Source organism: Macaca fascicularis, chromosome 16 (assembly GCF_037993035.2).
Source record: "Macaca fascicularis isolate 582-1 chromosome 16, T2T-MFA8v1.1".
NCBI lineage: Eukaryota > Metazoa > Chordata > Mammalia > Primates > Cercopithecidae > Macaca > Macaca fascicularis.
In genome coordinates this window covers 51,345,155-51,367,508 of record NC_088390.1, presented here as the reverse complement: position 1 = coordinate 51,367,508, position 22,354 = coordinate 51,345,155, and the positions used below count along the sequence as shown (strand labels likewise).

General features: G+C 44.6%; 1 long non-coding RNA gene across 1 annotated transcript; it reads right to left on the bottom strand.

The window, feature by feature from the left end:
• Window positions 1–12,996: 12,996 nt before the first annotated feature.
• Window positions 12,997–20,765, bottom strand: LOC141408796 (uncharacterized). Its single transcript, XR_012425627.1, has 2 exons — window positions 18,980–20,765; window positions 12,997–13,264 (listed from the first exon to the last, which is right to left on the bottom strand). It is a non-coding gene; the product is annotated as an uncharacterized lncRNA (long non-coding RNA).
• Window positions 20,766–22,354: the final 1,589 nt, after the last annotated feature.

Below are 22,354 nucleotides of genomic sequence, written 5' to 3'. Positions count from 1 at the left end.
TTTCATGTATTTTTATTAACAGTTGGCTAGCAATGGTATTCTGTTCTCACCTCAGTAGCAAAGAGACCATTTATAGATTATTACCTAGATAATAAAATGATAATACTATATAATTAGTAATAAATTAACATTTTTTGGGTAGTTATGTGCCAGTCACTGTGCTAAACACTTAGATGGAGTATTTTATTCCATATTAGCTCTATGAGGTAGGGACAATTACTATCCCCATTTACAGAAGACAAAATTGAAAGGGGAGTTAAGTAGCTTACCTAATGTTACAGAGGTAAAAGCGGCTGAGATGAATTCTGATCCCTGGAATGAGCATCATTTAGAGGCGTGGTTCCCAAAAGCCAGTCCACAGAGTGTCTCGTTCTCTAATATATATAAAAAAATTCAGCAAACATCTGGGAGTATAAATCCAGAGATTCTCAGTCAGTAGTTCTTGGATGGGGCCCGGAAATCTGAATTTTTAAAGTGATCCCAGCCAACTCCCATGTGCAGCCAAATAATTGGTGTTAAGGATTTATAGACTTGACTCTTAATTCAAGTTCATGACCCTTGCGGGATCCATGCAGAAGCTTCAGAGATTCCATAATTATCTGAAATTGTATGCAACTTTTTGGTGTATAAACACATTTATTTTGCTGTAGAGAAGACTTGTCGCCTTTTTTTTTTTTTTTTAACTTCCCTGAAGGAACCTGTGATGCAAGGGGGAGTAAAACCCCCGATTCCTATAAGAAGGCTGACGTGGAGCAGTGGTTCTCAGCCACGAAGCCCATAGATTCACCTGGGGAGCTCAAAACCAGCTGCGTGGGGCTGCAGCCCAGGCCAAGAAACTCAGCATCTCTGGCATAGTGAGAAGGGGACTCCGTGTTGAGGAGTAGAATTCTGGATTCAAATCTGTCACCTAGTGGGTATGCAACCTTGAGCAGCTTCTAAACAGTTTCGAACGTAAATCTCATCTGTAAAATGAAGGTATACTCACTTCTGAGGGTAGGGGGGGGAGCTAATGACAACAAATGAATTGTCTCTGGCACATCCGAGGCCTTCAATAGATAACTGCATGGGGCCCACGGGAGTATAATGTATGCCTTGAGCATTTTTCCTATTCAATATTTCAGACCATTTGTTCCTTCAACGAGAACAGAAAACCATTCCCCTGCTCACATGCTGGAGCAGGATGGCTGATGGTGTGAGAACGGATGGTACACCATTAGAAATGTTCTTTCGTAGTATGACTTCATCAACAGTTCATAGACTAGCAGCAGCTTTGTGCACAAGGTCGATGGGCATCTCTTACTTGGTGACAACCTCCAGTTAAAACTGAGTGGTTACAAGTTAGGTTCAGCTCTATTTCCACCCATCAAACACCTTTCACCTTTTTGTTGTTGTTGAGGTGGCGTCTCACTCTGTCACCAGACTGGAGTGCACTGGCGTGATCTCGGCTCACTGCAACCTCTGCCTCCTGGATTCAAACAACTCTCCTGCCTCAGCCTCCCGAGTAGCTGGGACTACAGGTGTGTGCCACCACGCCCAGCTAAGTTTTGTGTTTTTAGTAGAGGCAGGGTTTCACCATGTTGGCCAGGATGGTCTCCATCTCTTGACCTCGTGATCCGCCCGCCTCAGCCTCATAAAGTGCTGGGATTAGAGGCGTGAGCCACCGCACCCAGCCCACCTGTCACCTTTCTCAGAGGAATAAGAATAGTGACCTTAGCTTAAGATTCTTCTGGGACAACCGATTTTATATTTGGCATGTTCAAAGCATACAAATTCAACTTTCTTCAAAGCATACAAATTCAACTTCCTCATTGAAAATCATTGGCCGGGCGCGGTGGCTCAAGCCTGTAATCCCAGCACTTTGGGAGGCCAAGACGGGCGGATCACGAGGTCGGGAGATCGAGACCATCCTGGCTAACACGGTGAAACCCCGTCTCTACTAAAAAAATACAAAAAACTAGCCGGGCAAGGTGGCCGGCGCCTGTAGTCCCAGCTACTCGGGAGGCTGAGGCAGGAGAATGGCGTGAACCCGGGAGGCGGACCTTGCAGTGAGCTGAGATCCGGCCACTGCACTCCAGCCTGGGCGACAGAGCGAGACTCTGTCTCAAAAAAAAAAAAAAAAAGAAAATCATTGGCCTAGAAGTCTCTTCGGACATCTTCAGCTAGGAACCGGGTGAGAATTATTGAAATCTTGTCTTTGTGGTCAGAAGATGGCTTCTTGGTAATAAATCAAAAAGACCCTTTAGAGGAGATAGGACTAGTCAAAGGTGGCAAGCATCCTCTGCCTCTCTGGGTTTTGAGTCAGGGAGGACTTGGATCCAAAGTCCCTGTCTCTAACTTCTTTTTATCCTGCAAAGCCTGGCACGATGCCTGGAAACGGTACAGAGAGATAACAGTTATTGAGTCCTAAACCTGTGCCTTCCACATCTCATTTAATCCTCACACTACAAAACAGGTACTATTATTATCCCTGTTTTGCAGATAAAGAAATAGGCTTATGGAAATTAGGTAATCAGCATCTTTTTTTTTTTTTTTTTTTTGAGACGGAGTCTTGCTCTGTCACCCAGACTGGAGTGCAGTGGCCGGATCTCAGCTCACTGCAAGCTCCGCCTCCGAGGTTTATGCCATTCTCCTGCCTCAGCCTCCCAAGTAGCTGGGACTACAGGTGCCCGCCACCTCGCCCAGCTAGTTTTTTGTATTTTTTAGTAGAGATGGAGTTTCACCGTGTTAGCCAGGATGGTCTCGATCTCCTGACCTTGTGATCCGCCCGTCTTGGCCTCCCAAAGTGCTGGATTACAGGCGTGAGCCACCGTGCCTGGCCAGTAATCAGCATTTTAACCCAGACCAAAGCCTGACTCCAGAGTTTGACAGGGGTGGGAAACATCAGGAGTTGACCAAACCTCTTTATTCACCTTCTGGACATTCAACTAGACCACTTTTTCCAGGCTCCCTTGCCTCCAGTATGACCATTCAACTGAATTCTGTCCAAAGGAACATAGGCAGAAGTAACCACAGGTGTCACTTCCATGAAAGGCCCATAAACAGTGCCACCTGATCCCCTCTCTCTCCTTTTCTCTGGCTCCTGGAGAAGATGGAGACTAAGAAGGACAGGACCCTGATCCTGAGTGTATGGCAAACACACCTGACAGCAACAGCTTAAGCATACTCTGAGAATGACCCTGTAGGGCAGACACAGCAGAATATGTGCTCAGAGTTCCAAGCTCAGGAATCTGGGAGTGGCCAGCCTGGAGGTTCATTTTTTATCTGTGATGAACATCTGAACCCCCAGCCTGTCCCAAGGACCACGAGCCATACAGGGGATCAAAGCCCTTTGTTTTGCGTTAAATGAAGGTTGTCAGGTGGAGATTGTTAAGGGGAGGGTGCGAAGTGGAAATGCTATATTATAAACCACATGCTATTTGCAAGTGGTTGTGGTTCTCCTGTCTGGCCCACTGCCACTGGACCATCCCTGTGTGTAAATTTCCTCTGATAATAATTTATGTCTCATTTGGTAGCTCTGGGTTTCTTCTTCTGCCTCTCAAACATGGTACCTTGCTTGTTGAGATTAATAGGGGTCTGGCATGACACTGAGTCATCAAACTGTTACACAAGGGAGGAAAAAGCTTCTCTGTATTAAACCATTGAGATACTGGGGTTGCTTGTTGCATGGCCTAACTGCTGTTTAGCCTAACGCTAATATGAGAACCTTCTTCTGAAGCCCAGTGTCCTTAATTTGAGGTCTTGACATCTTTGCCAGGTTCCCAACTGCAACCTAGGCTCATCACCCCTCACATACATGACTTTGAGGTTTTTCCACCTTCTGGACAGACCTCCCACCCTGGTTAGGCTAAGCCTGCTGGGTTGGACCTTCAGAACATCACTGCCTACTTCTTCCCTCCATTTATCCTGCATTTGAACACTGTCCAGAATTGTTCAGTTGCTCTCAGGGTGTATTAGTCCATTTTCATGCTGCTATGAAGAAATACCTGAGACTAGGTCATGTATAAAGAAAAAGAGGTTTGATGGACTCACAGTTCCACATGGCTGGGGAGGCCTCACAATCCTAGTGGAAGGTGAAGGAGGAGTAAAGGCACATCTTACATGGCAGCAGGCAAGAGAGAGCATGTGTAGGGGAACTGCCCTTTATAAAACTATCAGATCTTGTGATACTTATTCACTATCACAAGAACAGCATGGGAAAAACCTGCCCCCATGATTCAGTTACCTCCCACCAGGTCCCTCCCATGACATGGGATTGTGAAAGCTACAATTCAAGATGAGATTTGGGTGGGGACACAGCCAAACCATATCACAGGGGAACTAGCCTCTACTTCCAGATCAGCTTTTCTACTCATTATACTCTCCTGAGTCCAAATTCTCTCCCTGGCCACTCGTGCCCCCTTCATCCCCAGCCCCAGTTATTCAGATACTCACTTCAAGATGAGGCCTACCATTTTTTAGAGCACCGGTCTTTCAGTTTTTTTGTTCACATGCTCCCTAAAATTCTCTTTAACCCATGCATCCACATTGCACATTATAAAGTTGACAACTAAAATTTTTTTATCACAAGTTTAAATAGTTGCAAAGGATGTAATAGCTGCTCTAAGTACTGGCATTTAAAAATAAGCTACTTCATGACTCTTTTTAATATATCTGATGAACTATTAAAACCCTAGTGATTTAATACCAACCAACATCCATTTGAAAAGTAGAGTTGGAATTTGTATATCACTTTTTTTGTTGAAATCATTATCTACATTCTGTTTCCTCACTGAGTTTGTTTCTTATGTAATATATTTTTATGCCTGAAAGTCTTATATTGCCCCCCATCATATTTCTCAGTCGTAAAACAACAACTGTAGACTGAGATTCTTATTATTTTCAGAGAAAATAAAACAAGGCTCATAAAACAAAAATTTTTTTTCTTTAGGTATGACTTATGGTTACCTTCATTGCTAGCATATGCATGATCAAAACCACATCTATGGTAAATTTTTAAATAATTATTATCCATGAAAAACAAAACTTTAACAGAACTACAAATCTAGGAAGATGGATGGGAGTGGTGCTGGATAACAGATAAAGAAAAAGACTTCACAGACAACAAACTTCCTTGTTGTCCCTTTGTCTGTTGCCCCGGACATTTTTATGCCTGGAACTGGAGCCCAGAGCTAGAGTAAGGTTTAGGATAGGTAGGAAGTATGCCTATGTTTTGTAAAACGAGGGGAAATGTGATTGCAAAAGGAGAAGAAAGGAAAAAAACCAACCAGCATGAGGCCTCATCAGCAACCACTATCTCAGGTAGGTCAATTTTAAGAAAAAATACATATAGAATTTGAGGACCTAGAAATTCCCTTAAGATTTGCCTATGCAAACATATCCCTTGGATATACTTTATGCACCACTAGATGTGTGTCCTGCTGGCTTAAGGCAGGGCATTAGAGTGGGGCTGATGGAGGTGAAAGAGCAGAAGGGTTATTTGGCCAGTTCTAACATTTTTGAAGGGGCTCAAATTAGAATGTTTGATTTGTTTCCAAGTGAATATACATATTCCTAAAGATAGAATAACAACTTTTTTTGTAACTTTCTTCTGGCATTTCTATATGTTTTGAAATGTCTCTTATAGCCCCTAAAATAGAATTGACCCCATGCCTCCCATAAGCTCTGATGGGGCACAGGATGGGTCTGGAGAGTCCCCAGAAAGAAGGTGATGGTTGAGGTGAGTGAATATGAGCCGGATCTTGTCAGGAGAGATGGAGAGGGATATCCCAGGTGGCAGCACAGAGGTAAGAGAAGAGAACAGAACACTCCTACAGGCAACAGCATGGTTGGTGCAAAGGGTATAAGATGAGTGGTAAAAAATGAGGTATGACCAGACCATGAATTTCCTTGCATGCTGCTCTAAGACCTTTGGACTTTAGCCTGACCAGGAGAATGACATGAGCAGGTGTCTATGTTAGAAAGATTATACTGGCAATTATGAGGAAGACGGATTGCACAGAATTAGGAAGAGTGAGGGAGATTTCTACTTTAGTCTCTGAGTAAGTCTCTAGGGATGAGGTGGATGCATAGATTCAAGAGCTATCTAGGAAGGTTGAGCCTGCAGGGTTTAGTAGAAGGAGTCAAGGACAGCTCTAAGTTCCATGATCTCAGTCGATCCATGGTTCACTGTCAGGGATGCGCATAAGGATCCTCTCAGGAGTTTGCAAAAACACTCATGCCTGGCATCAGCCTGCGACTTGTTGAATTTGCAGACTCTGGTGTGGAACGCCGGCCCATTTTCCTTAGAAAGCTCTCTCGGTTCATTCTACTCTGCACTCTCTGGTTGAGAGGAATATGGGTCAGGAATTGTAGCTTTCATCTTTCCATTAAAGAAACCAAAGTTCAAAGGGTTCTGAAATCAGAATTCCTGGAGCAAAGCATGTAACTAGGGAAACGGTAATGCCAGGATTTGAACCCAAGTTATTTGAACTCCAAGCCCCTTCCTGTTCTAGATGTGCTGATCTTTGCCTGCCTGCCCACTCCTGCTTCCTGTTTGACCACCTGTCCTATATATTCCTGAGTGTGGCTGATGTGTTTATAATTTGAGCACTACCTCCATCCACAGCTGCCTGACTAGGAGGGACACCTCCTAGTCCCAGAAGAGCCACTCCACTGCATCAACTGAAGTCTAAGATAGTGGCTCTCAAACTTTACTGCTCATTAGAATCACCTGGGAAACTTTAACAATGCGAATCCCAGGTCATACTTGCATTCAACTGAGTCAAAATGGGAGGGGTGGGAATGGGGTAGGGGTGGAACTCAGGCATAGTTTAAAATTTTTTTCCCAGGTGATTACACTTGGAGCTTGTGAACTCATGATCAAAGTTCTTCTCCAAATGTGGTCCACAAATTAGCAACATCAGCATCAACTGGAAGCTTTTCAGGAGCGTAGCCTCTTTGGTCCTGTCTTAGACTCCTGAATCACAATCTCTAGTTTAACAAGATCTCCAGATGATTCCTATGCACACTGAAGATTGCAAAGTTCTCCCCTAAACAACACAGAGTACAGGGGCTCACGCCTGTAATCCCAGCACTTTGGGAGGCGAAGGCGGTTAGACCACCTGAGGTCAGAAGTTCAAGACCAGCCTGGTCAACATGGTGAAACCCCGTCTCTACTAAATATACAAAAATTAGCTGGGTGTGGTGGCAGGCGCCTGTAATCCCAGCTACTTGGGAGGCTGAGGCAGGAGAATCACTTGAACCCAGGAGGTGGAGGTTGCAGTGAGCCGAGATCACGCCATTGCATGACCTAGGCAACAAGAGCAAAACTTGATCTCAAAAAAATACAAAAAATTAGCTGGCGGGTGCCTGTAATCCCAGCTATTTGGGAGACTGAGGCAGAAGAATCCCTTGAACCCAGGAGGCGGAGGTTGCGGTGAGCCGAGACTGCTCCACTGCACTCCAGCCTGGGGAACAAGAGAGAAACATTGTCTCAAAAAAACAAAAAACAAACAAACAAAACACCACCACCAAAAATCACAGAGGGACAAAATGAGTCAGTGGAGGAGTGAATAGCAGGTTCGTACATGTCTTTGCAATCCTTCAAAGTCCTTGGATTTCCTTGATTCTTGCCCTTCCTGAATAACTGTCGTGCTTCCCTTGAATTCTGAACAATATCTAGCATTATAGTTACCCTCACCCGCCCCACCTTTTTTTAAGGCTAGTTTGAGTAGGCTTCTATCTCTTGCAACTTGGGAGGAGCCACACTGTCAGTGTTCTCTGAAGTTGTATGCCTGTTCACTTGAGGCCTTCTTCCCTTACTAGTCAAATGTTCCTAGAAGGTCATATGCCAATTAAATGCCACCATTTTGCCTCTCAGTGCACATGCTCGAGCCCACTTGCCCAACTCCTGAGATCGCATAGAGAAGCTGCTCATCACCAGTTTCAGATGTTTTTATCTATTGGGAGACTGGCCTTTTCCTTGTGCTGGCTGAGGTCAATTATTATTTTAAAGAGACAGTTTAACAACCGCCTGACCAACACCTGATGGTCGCCTGACATTCCTGGTGGTCGGGGCGGCGGAGTGGGGGGTCCTCTTCTGCCCTGCTCATGTCTCACTAATTACCTACTGTAACACAACCACAAGTGCCACAACATACTTGCTTTTTAAATTTCCTTCTGTTTGAATCAACCAACGTGCCTTGCAGAATCCTTCGTCAGTGGAGGGAAAGTGAGGTCGTCACTGATTATTTGGTGCATGGCCTCAAAAGAGTTTCTCCTGAATGACATTTTGGACAAAGCTTGCCAGAGATGGGCAGCATTTGAAGAAGTTCAGTCACCATCTTCCTTTCCAAGCTGGGCTTGAAGATGCAGCGTGAAAAACACACAGGCTTTGGAGTTGAATTAAAACTGGGTTCGAACCCTGTCTCTGGCGTCCATTTATTTCAGAAACAGGTATTTATGGAGCATCCACTATGGAGAAGGCCTTTTTAGCTGGTAACGTTATACTTAATCTTTCCGAACCTCACAGTCGTTAGTGCCATCTTCATATTATTTGACTCAGCAAGATAACAAATATGAAGCATCTGGAGGCCTGGAACAGTAAACATTCAACAAGAGTGACTTTCTTCCTTTGTACTGCCCAGTCCCCTCTCTTCTCCCTGGACCTTGCAGGAGATGGACAGGGAACCTCTTGAAGGAAGTGGCTCAGGATTAGTGTTCTCTCTCTGACCTTTGAAAATTAAATGAATAACACAAGGGACATGAGAAAACATAATGACACCATTTGAGACATTTGTCCCTTGCAGGCTAGATTTACTTGAAAGGTTTCTATCCTAACCTACTAGAGGCAGAGGATGGATTAAGAAAGGAGACTTAGAGAATCTCTCATCTACTATCCTATTTCAAGATGAGAAGTCAAATAGTTGATGTTGGAGACTGGATTCTATCCTAGGTTTGCAAACTTCCCATCTGATGCTCGTGCCGTGACATCAATCTTACCCCTAGCAATCCTCATCACATCTTTATCGTCCGTCCCCAAGGTAAATCGATAGTGCAAGCATCATGGACTTTTGTCCCACATGATCACCACTCATTTCCAAAAGCCACCCCAAATTTGCGCACACTCAAGTAAAACCAGGATCCTTGCTTTGCTAACATGGCTTCCAATTCCTGTGGCGGCACCTTCTACCCCTTAAATAGACCACAGCTCTTGAGTTACTTCTCTGTAGAAATTCTGAAGCCACTACTGAAAATGAGTCCCAGGGTATAAAAGACTGGAAGGCAGTGCCCGTTAGTTGACCCCACATCCACAGCCAATTGAGGATTCTGTGATTTTCCTTGGAAGTAGATACAATGGACTCCAGCATGAGTCACAAGGCCCAGCTCTAATCCAGGTTTCTTCCCCAGTCATCATTTCTGTCCCTCCTCTTCCCAGCATCCTGTGACCTTGGAAGAGGGTGAGAGGAAGGAAAGAAAAAGGAGGGTCCCTCATGAACTTTGCCTGTGAAGAGGATGCACTCAGGGAAGGAAAAATGATTCCTGCCCATGGGATCAGGATCCCACCACGTCTGAACACCGTTGTACAGTTTAACAGTCCCTCATCTGTTTTTCATTTTGGCCCTTTCAGCAACCCTGTGAGGGACTCAGGGTACAATAAACAAGGAGACAGATTTGGTGATGGCAAACCTTACCCAGGGTCAGAGGGGAGCCGGGAGGTCCGTGCTGCTGAGTGTTTCGACATCCCAAATCCCCAAGGGAGTATGGGCTGGGAAGACCTCATGTGTGCCACCTCAACCCCCTGCAAATATACCCCAATGTCCTCAGCTATAATTAATTAATTTTGAATACACTGAAAGAAGTAAATGCCTCTGACAGTTCGCTGGCTCCCCAGCCTGCCTCCTGGTGCTCCTCCGCCCACTCCCTGTGATTTGGGAGGGAGAAGCCAGGGCTCAGTTTATTCCATCTGAGATAGGGCTGTCTTTCCTAAAACGAGCCTCCCCCACCTGTAACCTCATTCTCCTCTTGCTAACTTTTCTGTTCATAGCTTTGAAGCCAAAAAATGAGTGTGCTTTGACAAGCTTGCTGTGCCTGTCCTGCGATGCCCCTCCCTGTCTCCAGCCCATCCGCCTCTTCCCTGGGCAGCATTGCAGAAACTCCTTCACCCTGCTCTCAGGCCCCAACCCCCCTGCTGCCTCCCCAGAACTACAGAGGGAAGCTGACACAAGAAAGGCTTCATGAAAAGGAACCCTTAAAAGACCAAAGTGCCTTTCTTTCTTTTGAATGAAGATGAATCTCGGAAATAGAGGAAACATCATTTGAAAGAGGAGACACAGGGGAGACGTCCCCCAGCCTCAAGGTTGTCAGTGGGAACCTTGGATTTGAGCTATTTGTGTACCGAGCTGGTCGTTCTCGCTCTCTCAATCTTTCATTCTTTTTCTCTCTCGCTCGCTCTCTCCCTCTTTTTCTCCTCCCCCCTCCTTCACTCCCTCCCCTCCCCTCGTTCTCCCTCTCTCTCCCTTCCCCTCATCTCTCATTCTGTCTCCATCTCTGTCATTGTTTCTCTCACTCTCTCTACCTTACTCCTCCACTCCCTCCCTCCTTTTCTGTCTCTCTCCCCCTCCATTTCCCCTCACCCCTCTCTATCTCCCTCCTTCTCTCTCTGTCTCTCCCTCTTTCCTCTGCTCCTTCCCTTCTTACTTTTCTCCCCTGTGTGCAACGGTGGTGTTGGAGGGGGTGTGAATGGGTGCATGTGGATAGGAGGTGGAAATGACTATAGGCAAAATAGGGATGAAGATTTGAGGGCCCGGGCAGGTGGATGAAAACAGAAAAAGCCCAAACAGGACCCTAGTAGTCCTGGCCTCCTGACCGTGACCTTGTAACCATGCCACAGTTGTGACACCCATTCACTAAAGTGTCTATGCGAGCAGGAAGCCCATTACCCATTCTCAGAAACCTTCCCCAAGGCACTGTAAGGATCACAAGATAATGTTTGGGTCAGAGGATGCTTTTGATATATTCCATCTGGTGAATCTGTTCATTTTCTAGATGAGAGCCTTGGGGTCTAGAGAAGGAAAGTGACCTGCCAAGTGTTACACACAGCTAAATGCAATCCCTACTCCCCAGGCCAGGCTGTTCAATACAGCACCCTGTCTCCTCTTTGGCTATTTTCTACGGAGGATCCTAAGGGCAAAGATGATCTGATTCTTGTTTTGCAGGTGGAAATATGGAGGCACAAGAGCCTCATTTCTTCAGTCTGCTGTCTTCTAGGCCTAAGCAGGCTTTAAGTATCTAAATCTTACCCATTCTTCATGATGAATGTCATCACTCTTCCCATGAAATGTTCCTTAGTTTCCCAGTTGGAAGCAGTCACTCCTTCCTCTGAACCCACCCACTTCCAACCCAAGCGCTCCACATGTCCCTCTCTTGCCGTGGCTAACTTTCTGCAGTGCAATTTCAATACACTTGTCCACAGCTGAGCCCCTTCTGCAAAGCTGCCAGCATTTTTGAGGACAGAGATGACGTTATGGATTGCAAACAAACCTAATCCTAACTAATTCAATGTGTGATATTTATTCCTTAATGTGTCTCTGTATTTTCATATTCTTTTTGCAAAGTTAAAAAAACATAAAAAAGAAAAAATCTAATCTTGGAATATTGTGATGCAATGAAGCCTGCCTTACCACCTAGATCCTTCCCCTAAACCATGAAGCATTCCTCCTCCAGGAAGCATCCAAGGGCTGAGCAGCAGGGCGGGTCAGCCCATGGTGTAGGCAGTTCAGGGTACCTCGTCTGGAGCGATTTTAAAAGGGATGACATCAATGTTCTATATTATTCAGCAATTTTTCTCTTTTGCAAAAGAAAAGTTTTTCAAGTTTTTATCAACTACAATAGAAATTATGAAATTTCTGCTGAAGGTATTTTGGTGGAATTTTCAAATACGAAGACTTTGAAAAGCTGCTAGGATAAATCCTGAAAGGAAACAAAGACATGGGCAGTATTGCAATTTCTGAAACCTGTTGGGGAATAGGATTTTTATGAATCTCTTCTAAACTTGCCCTCAAGTCAGTATTAAAATTACTATATGCAAATCTGTTCCTCGGTGTGAAAGCACATTTCAAAATTAAAATTAATTAAAAGTTCTCTGATCAACTGTGAGTGAAAATAGCTTGATAAATCTGGTTACCCAGTCAAATATGCCTAGAAGACCAATTTTGACAAAGTTATTATCAAATTTACAGAAGTTCAGGCACAAACACAAAATCTGTAATATTATTATGCATTATTGCCACTGCCTGATATGTGGGTATACGTTTTTTTCTTTTAAAAGAAGATACACTAATAGAATTAAAAAGTATGAGTTGTCTACTGCTCTTTTCCTGTTTTGCTATATTTACTTATTTATTTTACTAACATCATTGCTATTTAATAATTTTAATTTTTTTAGATTCAGGGGACATATATGCATGGATATTGTATTAGTCTGCTTTCATGTTGCTGATAAAGACATACCAAGACTGTGTAGTTTATAAAGAAAAAGATGTTTAATGGACTCACAGTTCCACATGGCTGGGGAGGCCTCACAATCATGGCAGAAGGCATGTCTTACATGGCGGCAGACAAGAGAGAATGAGGGCCAAGCTAAAAGGGGTTTCCCCTTATAAAACCATCAGAGCTCCTGAGATTTTTTCACTACCATGAGAACAGTATGGGGGAAATCACCCCCAGTGATTCAATTATCTCCCATCAGGTCTCTCCCTCGGAGAATTATGGGAGCTACAATTCAAGATGAGATTTGGGTGGGGACACAGCTAAACCATACTAGATATATTGTGTGATGCTAAGGTTTGAGATACATATGATCTTGTCACCCAGATGGTGAGCAAGCACCCAATAATTTTTCAACCCTTGCCCCCTGCTCCCTCCCTCCCCACCTCTAGTATTCCCCAGTGTCTACTGTTGCCATCCTTATGACATGACTATTAACATGACATTCAATAAAAATTTTAAAAAGCATGGTTTTCTGTCAGTTACTATTATTTGTTTTATTTTATGATTGTTGCTGAAGATAATTATCTTGTCAAAGGAGGGGAGATTAAATACTATCTGCATTCAGTATACCTCTGGGTACTCCCCTGTCCATAGTGAACACAATTTCTTCTTAATCCTCTGCAAGACCTCTCACTCACCCATCGCCAGCATTTTGGAAATGAAGCTCCAATAAGTTTGGTAGTTGGGGCTTTCTTGTTAAGTTGCAATTGTCTCAGCTCTGAGTTCTTTTCCATTTCTACAAGTGTGAAAAGAGACAGTCATTTTCCACTCTGGGAATCCTCTGTAATATCATAGAGGGTTTCTCCACCTCAGCAATCTTGATATTTTGGGCCAGATAAGTCTTTGTTGTGGGGGCTGTCCTGTGCATTGTGGGATGTTTAACAATACCCCTAAATATCATTACTAAATACCAACTAAATGCCAATAGCACCCCTTCTCCTCTGTTGTGACAATTGAAATTGCCAAAAAAAGTTGCCCCAGTTGAGCATCACTGTATTAGACTGAGACTCTGCAGTTTGTAGTTGAAATGGCCCTAGAGCAGGCCTTCATCTACATTGAGCTTTGGCAAGTGCCCTACTATTGCTGAGCTTCCATTTGCTGCATCTGTAAAGTCAGACTAACATCCATCTTTATTCAATGTGAAGTTCAAAAAAAATAACATATGTGAAAATGACTCGTACACTCTAAATTTATTTGCAAATGTGCAAGGTCCTTATTACTGAGTGGTCAAAAACTTTACACTACAACTGAGTTTGAAAAAAACGCAGCTCTTAAAATGACCTGTACTTGATTTCATCCTTATTTGAGTTCATTAAAAACTTAATTGGCCAGGTACATATGATTTCTTCTTTTCCAGTTCAAAGCAGGATCTTTCACTCAATTTGATATCTTTGGGTTAAGAATTCAATTCATTCAAAGTACAAATATCCAGGAAAATTTCTCTCAAGATCTTTTCACCTTCTTCTGTTTCTCAAGATTGTGGCTGGCTGCAGGTAGAACTCACAGATTCTATGGCGATGAGGTGGGGAGTCTCAGGTTCCCATGCTGGCCTCAGGTCTGTGCTGATCTGTGGGCTGTTCTAGTCTGGTTTGCGCCTATTTGCCTGGGAAGGCGAATCTCACCTTGTCCTTCAGAGCCTTGTGTGTGATCCCTGACCTGGACTCCAGAGGTGAGGTCCCTACCCCCTTATCTACAGCCTGGGGGCTGTTTTGGTCCTTCATTTCTTTCAGCCTCTGCATCTCCCTGGGGGCCTCCAATGTGTTCCCTGCACCAAGCTGGAGTCCGCAAATCTCAGCCAGTTGGACCTCCAGCCCATTCATATGGACCTTCCTCAGCCCTGCTAGCCTGCTGCTGTTGTGCCATGCTGGATGCTGTGGCGACTAACCATGGGCTGTCTCCAAGACCTTTCTATTTCCCAGGTGTGCGTTATCCTATTTCCCTATCTGGAAGTTTTGAGACTCCTGCCCAATATCTTTCCTCCCCTCCTACCCACAACAACCCTGGGTTTGAGTTGAGGGGTGGAAGCATCCCATCTCTTATCTCTTGCCCTGTCTTTTCTCTCTTCTGAGCCCCCTCATCAGACCTGCAGATGCATTTTCCCCCTTCTTTCCTGTTGGGTAGGAAGTCCCCTTAGCATCATATCTGTCTTCTTGTCTACTCTAGGACATTCTCCTTCCCAGCAGCAATGTGGCAGAGGGTCTGCCAGAGAAGAAACAAATTTACCAACATGAGAAAATACATTGAGATTAATCTCACAAGTATTAGTAGAGTTACAGCAACGGTTCAGGGCCAGGTGAAGGGAAGGAAGAGTCCCTTGAAAATGAAATGTGTGCCGCAAACTATCTTCATACTTCAGCCAACTGGCCTCCCACACAGAAATGAACTCCTGCCCTTGAAAAGAAAACCCATCCTCAGAATGTCTCTTAATTAAGCCTTTTAAATCTCCTTGCCCTTCTTCCTTTTCCTTCCTTCTCTTCTTTTCCTCCTTGTTTTTCCATTGTTGTCTCTTTTCTATCTGGACTGGGTTTCCTGTGTGGATTGCTCTTGGGAGCTGTCCCCTGGAAAGACGCCCTTGGGTTAGCAGAGGGCTCCCTGACTGCTTTCCCATCTTTTCTGGAGAACCAGGCTGACACAGCTGCTCTGGCAACCAGTGTTTCCAAGAAGAGCCACCAAGCATGTGGAGCCTCTGCTGAGAGAGCTAGGTCAACATCCCCTCATGGAAAAGCCATCCCAGTGTGTTTCTTGAGAACTAGCGAAGAGGGCCAAGGCAGACTCCAAGGTTCTTCACCAGCCTAAGATGCCTTGGGAAGCAATTGCCAGTGGCTCTATCAATAGCTCCCTTTGAAAATTCAGACCCTTCAACCTGTTCAATGCCAACCATGCATTCTTGGCCACACCCCCAAACTCATGCTACATGCATATGGGTGCATGTGTGCACACACACAGACACACACAAGCACACATGGACACACCTCCTCTTGGACTCTGTTGAGAAGGCTGGATTTATGTAATAAAACTTCCTCTGCCACATAGACAAAAATAACCCTGGCATCCCTTTCTGGATGGATTTTAATTAGGAAAGACACAGCATTTAAATTATGCTTATTACTTTCAGTTGCTTGTATAGGCTGTGGATTTCGGAAAAGGCAATGGGAATCATGTGAGCTGGATTTCTCTAACAGGATAACTCTGGGAGGGAAAAATTGCCAAGGGCATTTTAAATCTCTTTCTCCTCTTCTAGACAACCTGGCTGAGGAAAAAGGTACATGTTCTAACATCATTATCACTAACATCTCTTGAGTGCCTACTCCATGCCAGAATCCTGGGTAACAAGCATTTTATTTATTTGTTTATTTTTTATTTTTATTTTTTTTGAGACAGAGTCTCGCTCTGACACCCAGGCTGGAGTGCAGTGGCGCAATCTCAGCTCACTGGAACCTCCACCTCCAGAGTTCAGGTGATTCTCCTGCCTAAGCCTCAGCTGGGATTACAGGCTTGTGCCACCTTGCCCTACAAATTTTTGTATTTTTAGTAGAGACAGGGTTTTGCCATGTTGGCCAGACTGGTCTCGAACTCCTGGCCTCAAGCGATCTGCCCACCATGGCCTACCAAAGTGCTGAGATTACAAGCATGAGCCACCTCACCTGGTCTAACAATCATTTTAAATGTATTACTTTAATTAGCCTCAAGAATTTGAGTTTGACGAATAGACCCCATTGGGGACTATCCATTTCTAGGGGATTCCAGGGACATACCCTTATTATGAATCAGGGGTTCCTCCCTGAAGCTGCCATGTACCTACAATAGCGACTGGCTGCTAACAGCATGTATGCAATGAATGGATGTATTAGGTTGGTGCGAAAGTAATTGCGGTTTTTGCCTTTGAAAGCAATAGCAAAAACCGCGATTACTTTCACACCAACCTATACAAGCAAATGAATGACTGAATGTGGTGGGTGTGCTCAGAATGAATCAGATGCAGAAGAATTCTGTGTGGGCATATAGAGTCCTAGCCACAGACCTTGCTGTCAGGAGTACTAGATAGATAGTATATGACTCCGTTCTCCAATGAGTGGCTTTTTGGTGAGATTTAAAACTTGGAAGAACATAGAAAATTTCTCTCCCTTGCTTCTCTCTCCCAGATCTTCACTGGCATCTCAATGAGGATAAACTTTCAGGGCACAACTATGATTTTAGGCAAATTATTTAGCCCAAATGATTTCTGGATTTCCATTTCTTCTGTGGCTATAACACCCATATCTACCACAGAGAGTTTTCTAACAATGATTGAAGATCCAATATGTAGGCCGGGCGCAGTGGCTCACGCCTGTAATCCCAGCACTTTGGAAGGCCAAGGTGGGCAGACCACCAGGTCAGGAGATCGAGACCATCCTGGCTAACACAGTGAAACCCCGTCTCTACTAAAAATACAAAAATTAGCCGGGCGTGGTGGCAGGCACCTGTAGTCCTGGCTACTTGGGAGGCTGAGGCAGTAGAATGGCATGAACCCGGGAGGAGGAGCTTGCTGTGAGCTGAGATCGCACCACTGCACTCCAGCCTGGGAAACAGAGCAAGACTCCATCTCAAAAAATAAAAATAAATAAAAATAAATCCAATATGTACCTAAGGAGACATTCTTCCCCATTTTATTGTTAAAGAATTTGGGGCTCAGGTATATTAAATGACTTTTAGCATAGTCACTCACTCGAACATTCAACAACTTATTGATTATCTATTATGCTTACACCCTATTCTAGATGCTCTAGTGACTGCGACAGTCAATGAGGGGAACAGGGAAGACATTTAACAAACAAACAAAATGATTTCAAATTACAATAAATAAATACCATGAAAAGAATAAAAGAAAGCAGAATGAAAAAGCTGTGATAGGGAAGTTCTAGATGAAATGATCAGAAAAGACTTCTTTAAAAAGAAGAAGAAAAAACAAAGGTCTCTTTGAAACTAAACCCTGACTCATAAGAAGAAGCCATGCCTAGGTCTTGGGGAAATACAGTTCAGTCAACAAAAACTGCAGGTGCAAACGTCCTGAGGCAGAAATGACATTCCTGTGATGAAGGGACAGACAGAAGGTCAGAGAGCTTAGACAGTGAGGAGAGAGGTTCAGGATAGGGCTAGAGAGGTAGGCAGATGTCGGAATATGGAAGGTATTACAAGATTTGTCAAGGAGTTTGGATTTCATCCTAAGTGCAGCAAAACTATCTGAAATATTTTAGCAGGGGAGTGGCATGCTCTGATTTACATTTTAAAAAGATCCCTCTGGCTGCCATATGGAGAATAAATTATGATGAGGTATACGTGGAAGTTAAGTGGAACAGATGAAGGCAGAAGTGATGGTAGCCGGGACTACGGGGTAGAGACACATGGAAAGGCTTGGACCCAGGGTGCATGTAAGGAAACCAGGACTCGAACCCAGACCTCTATAACATCTGCCTCTCTGACTTGCCATGCACCATATAAATATTCTTGCTTTTCTTTTTTAAAATAAATTTCCCATTTAACAATGCTTTCTGCAGAGCCATAAGTTCACTGGAAACTGCTCAGATCGCCACCCAAGCAAGAAAAACATGCCTGTGTGATAATGCATTCATCAGCATTCCTGAGTCCACTCCAGGAGTGCTAGACGCGAAAGGGGCCCAAGAGAGTCCCCCCAACAAGGGCAGGAAAAGGAATGTTGGTAGGACTCCAGGGCTAATAGAAGGTGTGGGACTTCTCATCCCAGAAGGAGGAGGTCTGAGGAATACATCTTGGGGTTATATCCAGAAAGGAAGAGGCCCATTCCCGCTTAAGTTCAACAAGCTTGCTAGCAGCACAAGGCGAGAGGACGTGGTTGGAGGGTCTTGGAGAAAGGAGGTCGGTGGGAGCCTGGATCTTCAGATTGACCGAGAGGGAAAGCGCCCTCTGTTTTTTAAACTTGCAAGGAAACTCTTAAAACCCCTCTCTTTTCAGCAGTTTGTGACTTTCATGTGAGGAGGATAAGTTACAAACATTTCCAGGTATTCTGTGTTCCTCAAATGCCTGTGTTTCTCCATCATTGTATTTTGGACGTCTTATTTTACGGCTTTTGTGTGTGTGTGTGTGTGTGTGTGTCTGTCTGTCTGTCTGTCTCCTCCATGGGAGAGTGGCTTCCTTGGAAGGTGTCTTCATTGCTTTTGCATCCTTGGGCCACATCAAAGGACCTAGCATACAGTTGGCAGTCAAAAACTTGCTCAACAGTTAGATGTATGATATCCCTGCATGCACAGAACCAAAGAATCATCCTAAATTAGATTACAAGGCTGAGCGCAGTGGCTTTTACCTGTACTCCCAGCATTCTGGGAGGCCAAGGCTGGCGAATCACTTGAGGCCAGGAGTTTGAGAGCAGTCTGGCCAACAAGGCCAAACCTGGTCTCTACTAAAAATACAAAAATTAGCTGGGTACGGTGGCACATACCTGTAATCCCAGTTACTTGGGAGGCTGAGGCAGGAGAATCACTTGAGCCTGGGAGGTGGAGGTGAGCCGAGATCACCCCACTGCACTCCAGTCTGAGCATCAGAGTGAGATTCCGTCTCTAAAAGAAAAAAAAGAAGATAAATTAGATTATAAATCAAATGGCCAGGTGTGGTGGCTCATGCCTGTAATCCCAGCTCTTTGGGAGGCCGAGGTGGGCGGATCACGAGGTCAGGAGATCGAGACCATCCTGGCTAACATGATGAAACCCCATCTCTACTAAAAATACAAAAATTAGCCGGGTGTGGTGGCGGGCGCCTGTAGTCATGGCTATTTGGGAGGTGAGGCAGGAGAATGGCGTGAACGCGGGAGGCGGAGCTTGCAGTGAACCAAGATCGTATCACTGCACTCTGGCCTGGGCGACAGAGCAAGACTCTTGTCTCAAAAAAAAAAAGATTATAAATCAACCAGTCTAAGGATTCTTAATCTTTATTGGTCATAGACGCTTTTGAGAAAATGATGACATTCAGGGACACTTTTCACAGAAACAACTCACATATGAAAACATTTTAATACTTTTTTTTATAGATACAAAAATTGAAGACCAGAAGACAGCAGTGACTTAACCAAAGCCACCAACTTTATATGTAACAGTCATGCCTGGAACCCAGATGTCCTGATCTCCAATCCTGTCCCCTTCTACTATGCCTGGGCAGGGTGAGCTAGAATGTCATATAGAGGGTACAAAGATAACAATCAGAACTATACCAGGAACTGGTCCTGCGGAGAATTCTTAGAAAACAGATGATTGCTGAGATAATAAGCTACTACCCTGGGCTGATGAGATCATGCTATGCCTGTCCTAGGCAGGCCAGGAAGCCCTAAAGGTATTGAAGTCCTAAAAATTAGTGACTATTCAATTGTCTCTGAGAGGGCAGCAAAAATGCAAGTGTTGCGTTCAGGAATTCAAACCTAATTGTAATCTCTAATTAGCTCATTTTTAACGTCCTGGGCATGAACACTTGGAAGCAACAACACTCTGTCTATGCAAAGGTTATTTAGGGCAAAGTCCCAAGAAGAGGGGGGACTTGGATGCTCCTCTCAGAGCCTGCCTTCCTTGTGTGTCTAAAGCAGAAGAAAACACGGATTTCGGCTAGGTATATCCCACTACCCCTGCTTATTTTCTGACAGCGGGTTGGGGAGAGGGTGTCGAGGGGAGTGTGGTATGAGAAGGGAAGGTATCAGAACACCATTCTCTAATAAGTCTGTGGTCTCTACAGCTTGCAATATACTTGTTCAATCAGTTATCTTTTAAAATCCTCCAGCAACCCTCGAAGGTGGGCTGGGCAATGATTTCTACCCCCACTTTATGGCCAAAGGAACTTGAGATGAGCAAAGAGATACTTGTTCCCAGTAACATCCTGTTTCTCATTCCCTTTGGTTGGTTGGGCATCTTTTAGGTGAAGAGCACTAGGAGGTACACAAAGAAGTCATTATGAAGGGCTGTCAACAGCTCGTTCGGGTGATTGGGTTGTGGGGTTAGGAACCGGGTGACAGGGTCATGATAAGCCTGAGTAACCTGCTTCTTGTCTCTCTTCTACTTTCCCAATTCAAAATTCACCTAGGTAGTGAATCAAGGTATTTGGATTAGGGGTCTTTGGCTACTCTCTCTTCAGTAAAGTACTTAGAGTGGGTTGAATCATGTCCTCCCACAATCCATGTCCATCCATAACCTCAGAATGTGACCTTACTTGAAAATAAACTCTTTGGAGATGTAATTTGTTAGGATAAGGTCATACTGGATTAGGATGGGCCCTGAATCCAATGACCGATGCCCCTATAAGAAGAGGAGAAGACACGCAGACACAGAAGAGATAGATACACAGAGAGAGAAGAAAGCCATATGAAGATAGAGACAGACTGGAGTAAGGCAGCTACAACCCAAAGAATGCCAAGGAGTCGTGGAGGTCACCGGAATCTAGGAAGAGGGAAGGAAAGATTCCCCCTTAAAGCCTTCAGAGGGATGGTGGCTCCGTTGACATATTGATTTCAGACTTCCGGCCTCCAGAATTGTGAGAGACCACATTTTTTGTTGTTTTAAGCAGTTTACGGTGTATTGTTACAGCAGCTCTAAGAAACGAGTATAGACTGGGAGCGGTGGCTCACGCCTATAATCCCTGCACTTTGAGAGGCTGAGGCAGGCAGATCACCTGAGGTCTGGAGATTGAGACTAGCCTGACCAACATGGTGAAACCCCATCTCTACTAAAAATACAAAAATTAGCCGGGCGTGGTGGCAGGCACCTGTAGTCCCAGCTACTCAGGAGGCTGAGGCAGGAGGATCACTTGAACCCAGGAGGCAGAGGTTGCAGTGAGCCAAGATGGCACCACTGCACTCCAGCCTAGGCAACAGAGCCAGACTCTGTCTAAAGAAAAAAAAAAAAAAGGAAAGCAATGAGTATGGTACTATTAGGTTGGTACAAAAGTAATTGCAGTTTTTGCATAATAAATATGTCCTCTCCATACCCAACTCTGGGAAATCAAACCACTTCCCATTTTCTGAACATTTTATGCCTTCTCATGCCACAGTGTCCTTCCCTGGTGACTCCCTCTGCTTACTGTGCCCTCTTCCCTCCCCTCCTGTCCATTCCTACTCCTACTTCAGTCTAAGTTCAGCCTTTCTTTCAGATACCTTCCCTGACCACTTTCCACTCCTAGGCGGGGCAAAATGCTCTCTCTTCTGTGTTCCTATAGAATCTTTATTATAATGATCATCACACTTACCCTTGTCTATTTAACCTAGACTGTGAAGCCCATTAAGAGAGGTATTCTGTATTTTTAACTCAAGTGCCTAGTACAGTTCCTGGCCCCTACCGGATAGTCAATGTATGATTGAACAGATGCTTATTCACTGAGCAAAGAAGCATCATAGGTACCAGGTGGGTCGACGGCAATGTGGGATCTCCCACAGCAGGCCAGCAGGGAGAGCTCCATGGGGATTACAGCTGTTGGGTTGCGGCCACTGAAGCACCAGGAGGCAAACACAGCCATCACAATGCAGAAAGGCCCCTGACCATATCTCCACAGCTGTTTCACATGTGCTTTACTGCCTTGCGGACTGACACCCAAACTTACTCCTCAGGTCTCTTCTCTAGATGGTAACACATGTTATAGAAGACTACCTTCTTCTACATGCCATGTGGCCTAGGAATCCATAGGCATAGGTCCCAGACCTGGCTCTGATATGAACTGTCTGTGGGATCTAAATGATGTAAACACATTTATTTGAGCCCTCTGGGCCTCAGAGTCTTCATCTGCAAACTGAAGAGCTAGAAGTAAAAATTTCAGCTCTGAGAGTCTCCTCTCTGAGACGCCACAG